Source organism: Ochotona curzoniae, unplaced genomic scaffold (genome assembly GCF_017591425.1).
Source record: "Ochotona curzoniae isolate NIBS_2020 unplaced genomic scaffold, NIBS_Ocur_1.0 contig_3498, whole genome shotgun sequence".
NCBI lineage: Eukaryota > Metazoa > Chordata > Mammalia > Lagomorpha > Ochotonidae > Ochotona > Ochotona curzoniae.
Genome location: NW_024465885.1, coordinates 26,286,551 through 26,294,002, shown reverse-complemented (window position 1 = coordinate 26,294,002; position 7,452 = coordinate 26,286,551). Strand labels below are relative to the sequence as shown.

At 38.1% G+C, this 7,452-nt stretch overlaps 1 non-coding gene across 1 annotated transcript; it reads right to left on the bottom strand.

Moving 5' to 3' along the window:
- Nucleotides 1-729: 729 nt before the first annotated feature.
- On the bottom strand, nt 730-837 carry LOC121156973. The gene has a single exon (XR_005883954.1). It is a non-coding gene; the product is annotated as a U6 spliceosomal RNA (small nuclear RNA).
- Between the last annotated feature and the right edge of the window lie 6,615 nt (nt 838-7,452).

Here is a 7,452-nt window from a genome sequence, read left to right as displayed (position 1 = left end):
CAGATACCCAATTTATTGCAGATAGTCTTGCATACATAACTGTTTGACTCAAATAATTTAGGAAATTCCAACTTTCCTAAAACTCTACAAGCTAGTGTAGAATTTTCCAATGTTTATGTGTAAATCAATCACTGTTGGCTAAGAATTCAGGATTCCTTGACCTATCTCAAAGTTTCCCATTTAAGTAGGTACACTGGAATTTACCTTTTTAAAATGATTTATTTGATTATTTGAAAGGCAAAATTAGAGAGAGTAAGAAAGACCTTTCATCCACTGGTTCTCATACTATATACCAGCATTACAGGTGATGACCTAAGCCATTGTAACCCAACATTGGCCCCTGGAAAATATATTTAACAAGCACTTTGGGTGGGTCAGTGTTGTGTAGCAGTAGATTAAGCAGTCTCCTGAAATGCTGTCATCCCAAATAGATACTAGTTCAAGTTCCAGGCATTCTACTTCCAATCCTGTTCCTTGCTAATGTGCCTGGAAAAGCAATGTAAGGTGGCCAAGTGATAGGGCAATGTACTAGGCGAGGCTCCTGGCTTCTGGCTCTTGGCCTAATTTTAACCATTTCAGCAACTTGGAGACTGAGCCATTGAATGGAAAAACCTCTCTCTCGCTTTCTCTTTCTCTCTTCTTTCTCTCTGTCTCTGCTTCCCCCACCCCCCACACCACTACCATTTTCTGTAATCTTATCTTTCAAATCAATAAATCATTTAAAAACTAATCAATACATTATTTTGTATATTTTTTGCGTGTCATCTTTGCATAGGGGTCATGCTAATCTTATCTGTATTGTTCCAATTTTAGTATATGTGCTGCCGAAGCAAGCACTGTATGTATTTTTAAAGATCCATTTATTCTTATTGTTAAGGCAGATTTACAGATTGAAGAAGAGAAGTGAGAAAGAATTCCATCCAGTGGTTCACTCTCCAAGTGGCAGCATTGCTAGGGCTAAGCTGATCTGATGCCAGGAGCTAGGCAATTCTTCCAGGTCTCACACACTTTTGCAGGGTTCCAAGGTTTGGACCATCCTCCACTGCTTTTCCAGACCACAAGCAGGTAGATGAAATGGGAAGTGGAGCAGACAGGACACAAACTGGCAGCCACACAGGATGCAGGTGTGTGCAAAGCTAGTATTTAGCCACTAGGCTCCTACTTCAGGCACCGTTCCATATCTTTAAGAAACTGCTGTAGATTCCAGGGCTAGAATATTCTGCTTAGTGTCTGGTCATGAAAATACTGTTTTTTGTTTCCCCATGAATCATGTGTCTTTCATGTTCTCATTGGATTTGTTTCTAACAGAATGCAAGCTTTCCAGCCCCTGTTAGTCATAAGTTAAGGATTCTAGCCTGTTACACCTGACAATAGGACAGGGTTCTGAGCTGCTCAAGACAAATATTTCCTAGACCACCTCTAAATGCCACAGAACCAATAGCAAAAGAAAGACTCATAAAAATTTTACCCCCATATGTTAGCGCTGGAGAAAATACAGCAGTGAGCCTTCATCCATGTACCAAACTACGATTACAGGTTACTTTACTTGGGTGAGGGGGAATGGTAAGGAAATCGGGTGCTGTCCCCAGCGTTGTTGTTCAGAGGCTAAATCCTCACCTTGCAGGTACCAAGATCCCTTATGGGCACTGTTTCATATTCCAGCTGCTGTCCATTCCAGCTCTGTGTTTGGTTGGGGAAAGCAGAAGATGGCCCAAAGCCTTGGGAATGTATACTATAATAGATCTAGAAGAAGCTTCTGGTTTCAAATCATTGTGGTTACTTGGGGTGTGAACCTGTGGACGGAAGATCATTCTGTCTGTCTCTCCTTCTCTCTCTTTTAATCTCCCTTTCCTTAAAAACAATCTTCTTCCATCCGATATATCCGCCTTTCCAATAAAAAAATAATAAAAATAAATCTTTAAAAAAAATCTTCTTTACAAATTAGGTAAACCAGATATACATGAAATATGTGTGTCCAATGGGCAAATGAAAAATGGAAAATTTTATGTGATGCAATAGGAAACAAAGAACACTTACATGTCAAATATCTTGCCAATATATCAGCATTGAACTATACCAGGTTAAGCCGTGCCTGAAATATCATTACACACATGGACATCAGTTCAAAACCTGGTTGCTTCCCTTCTGGATCCTGCTCCTTGCTAATATGCCTTGGGAAACGCAAGAGCTGACCCAAGTCCCAGAATCTATTTCACTTAGGTGGAAATTCAGAAGTTCTGGGTTCCTGACTTTTGTTTGACCTAGCCATGGCTGTTGCAGCCACCTAGGGAGTGAACCAGTAAATAGTAGATATTATTTTCTCTCTCACTTTGTTTTTCAAATAAATAAAAATAAATAAATAATTTTTAAGGTCTTGCCATTGTTCAATAATTTGTTGGGGTAGACTCCCAACCCTCACCCTGGGAGCAGTTGAAGATGGTCATGTCTCCCTGCCATGAAGGGAGATATTATGGTGTCCTGAGGTTCATTTACAAATACATTCCAGAAAGTTTGTAGGGGCGCAGGGAGAAAGAGGGCCTGTACACCAAATCCATCAAAATTCCTGTCCAACCGCAGACTGAACACTGTGCTTTACGGAGACGCCTGCCTGGCCTAACAGGTATACAGTATTTCTCTGCATGAAAGTTTGCTGGCATTCTTACTGCTAAGATAGGAAGGAAGGAAGGAAGGAAGGAAGGAAGGAAGGAAGGAAGGAAGGAAGGAAGGAAGAAAGAAAGAAAGGAAGGAAGGAAAGAAGGAAAGAAAAAAAAGAAAGGAGCTGCAGTTGGTCCAGAAGTGATTCAAATTGAATGGCTTATGTAAATGCAGTGTGGAGAAAATTCTTCATTACAAGTCAACATGCTGAGTGAAAGAAAACGGGCCTCTTCTAAATTTCTGGTATGCATTCTTCTCAGGAGACAGTTTAGAAGAGCAATTTGTACAATATGCCACAAAAACTCAGTTTGTATTCATCCTCAGGGGATGTGAAGATCTGGCCTATAAAAGCAAGATCTCTGCCAAGGCTTTTACAGAAAAGCAATTGTTTCTTTAAAACATGTATTTATGAGCACTATAGAAAACTTCAGCCCACTCATAAAAAAAAAAGTGTTTGCTTGATTCTGGGGCCTGTGAAGAGCTATTATTAGTCCAATGTGCAGCATTTTATTCTCATTGCACTCAATTCTCATTGCTACCAAAGCAATGGACTGAGAAGTCCATAGATTTTTTTTTCCCCTCAAGTAAGATAAGTTTGTTGTGTTTCACTCGCAGGTAATTACCTAAGTGTGAGAGATGGCATTATAATAGATGTTGTATCATCAGCATTCATCAGCATCCAGGACTGATCCCTCGGTGAAGACAGAGAAAAAGATTTCTTAATTACTTTCTGTGTTCACACTCATTAATTGACCTTTTTTGTTTTTTCAAATGACTGTAAACCAATGAATGTGGTATGTTACAGAAAATTAACAGCTGTCTGTATAACATGAGCATCTATCGGGAAGTTCTCCATTTATAATCAGCTCTGTTTATCACCGATATTGATTGTCAGCTCCAGTTAATGTTATAAAAACAAAGTGTGTCTTTTGTCTGCCTTTTCCCTACTTATAAAAGTTCACTTGTTTTCGTTTTATTTTCAAGGCGGAGAGATAGAGACCAAAGGCGGAGAGCAGAACCAAACATCTCACACCCAGGTAAGAGCCTGGTGCTCAAGTCTGGGTCTCCCAGATGGGTAGTAGGGGTGACATGACAAGTCACCATGCCTCGTTTGAATTCCAGCTATTTCCTGCAGTTTCCTATAATGTACACGCTGGAAAGCAAAAGTTACTGATCAAATCTTTATAAATATATTAGTCCAAATGAGATAATTGTGAGAAGAGATCCAGACATCATCCCTGAAGGCTTTTGCCGTTTTGGACTCTGTACTATTTTAAATATCTGCTTTCCCTAGGTCTCAGCTTCCTTATGATTTACCAGTTTTTGGGTTCACATTTTGTTGTCTGCCAATCCTCTGTAACTTTGTTATCCTGTTCCCAGATATCTGCTGGAACATCATGGCACCTCATGAGGCTGTGACTGGCAAACCCACTTACCAACCGCTACTGGCCCCTCCCCTTAGTCCCGCCCACCTACCAATGCCCAGTGCCTCCGACAAACCTATCCACCAATCCTTCATTGGCCCGCCCCCGCCACAAAACAGGCACACTCGGCTGTATGTCTCTCCCAGTGCTTGGCTTGTCCCTTTCCCCTCACCGGCCCTGCCTCCTCCTCCTTCCTCCTCCTCCCCCTTCAACTCCCACTCTACGCCCTACGCACACACCCGCATTCGCCTCCTGCCACCATGGTAGGAAATGTTTCCTTTTATTCGCTTTTTTTTTTTCTCTCTCTCTACCCCCAATCCCATGCCTATCTTACTGGAATGAAAGAGCCTCCCTCCTAGGTACCTCACTGTGCCTGGTATTTTGGTTTAATACAGTAAATTTGTCCTGAAAAGAGGACTTGGCTGCGGGAAATTGGTTGCACGTAAAAGTTAACTACAATTTCTTCCTGCAAAATCCTAACCTCAATATCCACTTCTCTAAACAGTGAATTTCTTATTCTAGGCCATTGTAAATACAAGGGGAAAAAAAAGATTTGGATCTATACTACTTTGTTTCTCTGGTTGAAAAAGTACTGATGTTGCGAGTTTGCTTCTGCCAGGTTATGTTATAATTGCAACACGAAACATAAATAGCCTCAATATACTGTTTTTATTTAGAGTGGCTTTTAGAATGCAATTCCTGGTAAACTGCTTTGAGACTGCAAGCATTTTTGTTACAAGGTTCTTAATTTACTGATGAAGAATTGAAGCTCAGTTTCCTGGGGAACAAAAGCTGATTAAAGTAAAAAACTAACTTTCCTTGTCTCAAAGTTAATAAACCTCCCATCAGACAATGTTAGGAAGGAGATAGTTACTGCGCAAAAAATACCTGACACTATCAAAATTTTCTCTGCTTTATTGCACCTGACTAGCTCAAGAAATACGAAACAGGTGGAAGAAAGATCAGTGAAATAAGGAGTTTTTGAAAAGTCTGTGGAATATGGAATGGATGCAAATATTCTAATTTTATTTTTGTGCAAAACAAATTGAAATTCACTTATGAGAAAAATTTTCTAAAGTTTCATGGGAAATGTATATTAATTTTTAAAAGTAATCATATATTTCAAATTATATTTTCTCAAGAATTTTTTGAAGTATTTTCACATTGGACTTATGTCATTCAGAATTGCCCAAATCTTGGGAAAATCAGTTGGGGAGTGGGAATTTGGGAAGGAGATAGGGGAATGTCAGAGCCTATGGAATTGTATCATAAAATTCAAAATTAAAAAAAAAATCCACAAATCAAAACTATTTTGTAGTCATGATTACTTGTTAGGTGAAGTTATAAACAAAATCTATACATTTTAGACATACATATGAGATACCTGGCAATAATAAAAAGCAGTTTAGTGATACAGTTTTAACTGTTGTAGAAAAATACAAATCATTGGTAATCTAGTAACGAAAGGCTAATTATACTCCAATCATTCTTTAGAAAGTTATCTTTTAACACCATGAAGAAGAGCACAAGTCAGGAAAACTTAGCTAATACACAGTGCTGTTGTGTGAGTGAAGTTCCCTGCCTGAACTCATCCCTGTATGTGTCCTGTCACTCTGAGTGCACATTCTTTTTGAAAATGATTTGGCTTCCTGATGAAGTTCTATAATGAGGTATAGTTTAGACTCCAAGAAGTAGGGTTTAGTATTCCATAGGGGTGCCAGTTTGTATACCAAATGCCCCACTTCCAATCCAGCACTCAGTCGATGACCTGCAGAAATCACATGAAATGACCCATGTGTTTGGACTGCTGTCATTTGTACGAGACCCAGAAGGAGCTTCTGGCTTCTCGCCTTGCGAAAGGCCTTCTCGCAAGTAACCCAGCAGATCAAAATTCTCTCTCCCTTTGTCTCTGTAATTTCAATGTCCAAAATATATATATAAATCTTAAGAAAGAGAAGTGAGGTCTCTGCTTGACATTTTGATTATTACTTATATCATGTTTTATTTTATCTAAGTGTTTTATCTAAGTATTTAAAAACCCATGCAAATGAGAAAAATAATAACTTGTATTCTTCGATTTTTCACATATTTGCATTCTTTCCCATTTAACGATATAACTGGTTCACCCAATCTCTTAAATGTGAATATTATTTAAAATAAGAAAATAAAGCAAAAATTTCATTTAAAATACATGACTTACCTGTGGAACAATATAAAACAAACTATCTTATCTTTGAGATTAAAAATAACAGAAGCCTGGATATGATATGAATTATTGAATTAGAAAATAAATTTCATTTGTAAGATACCCACATTCATATTCATTCAAATTTCTAACAACTCAATGTTGGGACTCAGACTTTTCAGATATTAAAATATAAAATTGCTCTCCATGGTTGTAGCAAATTTAGATAAAAAAAGGAGTAGATCAAATTACTTCCAAAAGTTCTGGTGTACCTGAACAAATTGCTATTCATAATGTAAGTGATTCTCCTGAATTCTAAGCAAATATAGCAAATTTTACCATTCAATACAAAATAAGGACAATATTTTCCCTTTATCCATATTTTTCTCTAACATACACATGTGCATATGTTTCTAATAGATTACATTATAAGAGCTTCACAACAATTCAGAATTACAGTTATCAAATGTTTCTAACAGGGACCAGGATTTTTTTCTGCTGAGGGCCATTTGCATTTTTATGAATCGTGCAATACGATCAACTTAAAAATTAGCCTGATGGGGCTGGTGTGATAGCTGCACTTACTAATCCTCCACTACCAAGCACAGGCAACCTGTTTCATGTCTCAGCTGCTCTGCTGCCCACCCAGCTCCCTGCTTGTGGCCTGAGAAAGCAATTGAAAATGGCCCAAAACATTGGGAACCTGCACCCACCTGGGAGACCCTAACGAGGCCCTCAACTCCTAGTTTTGAATTATGGCCACTTAGGTTGAGAGCCAGTGGATGGATGATTCTCTCTCCTCTCTGTGTGGAACTCCAAGTTTAAATCTTTCAAAAATATAAACCTTTACAAGTTGTAAAGTTTTCAGATTTTTTTTGCATGGACTTGCTCATAGTATACATTCGAATTTGTAAAACTGTTGCTTCTTTCACAGAATATACCAGTTCCAATCACTACAAATAAAATAGCTAAAAATTCTTTCACTATTCATTTGTCTGAAAATCATTTTCTAAAACATAAGTCAATTATATCAAAAACATTCTATGTGAAAATGAATTTCCCTGAAATAACATAAGCAGTGTTTATTATAAGTGGTATATAGCAGTGCTAATGCACGCTTTTAAAGTGTTATCATAAGTGATCTTAAAAGCAAATAGATTGAAAATTTCCACTCTCACATTCATATTC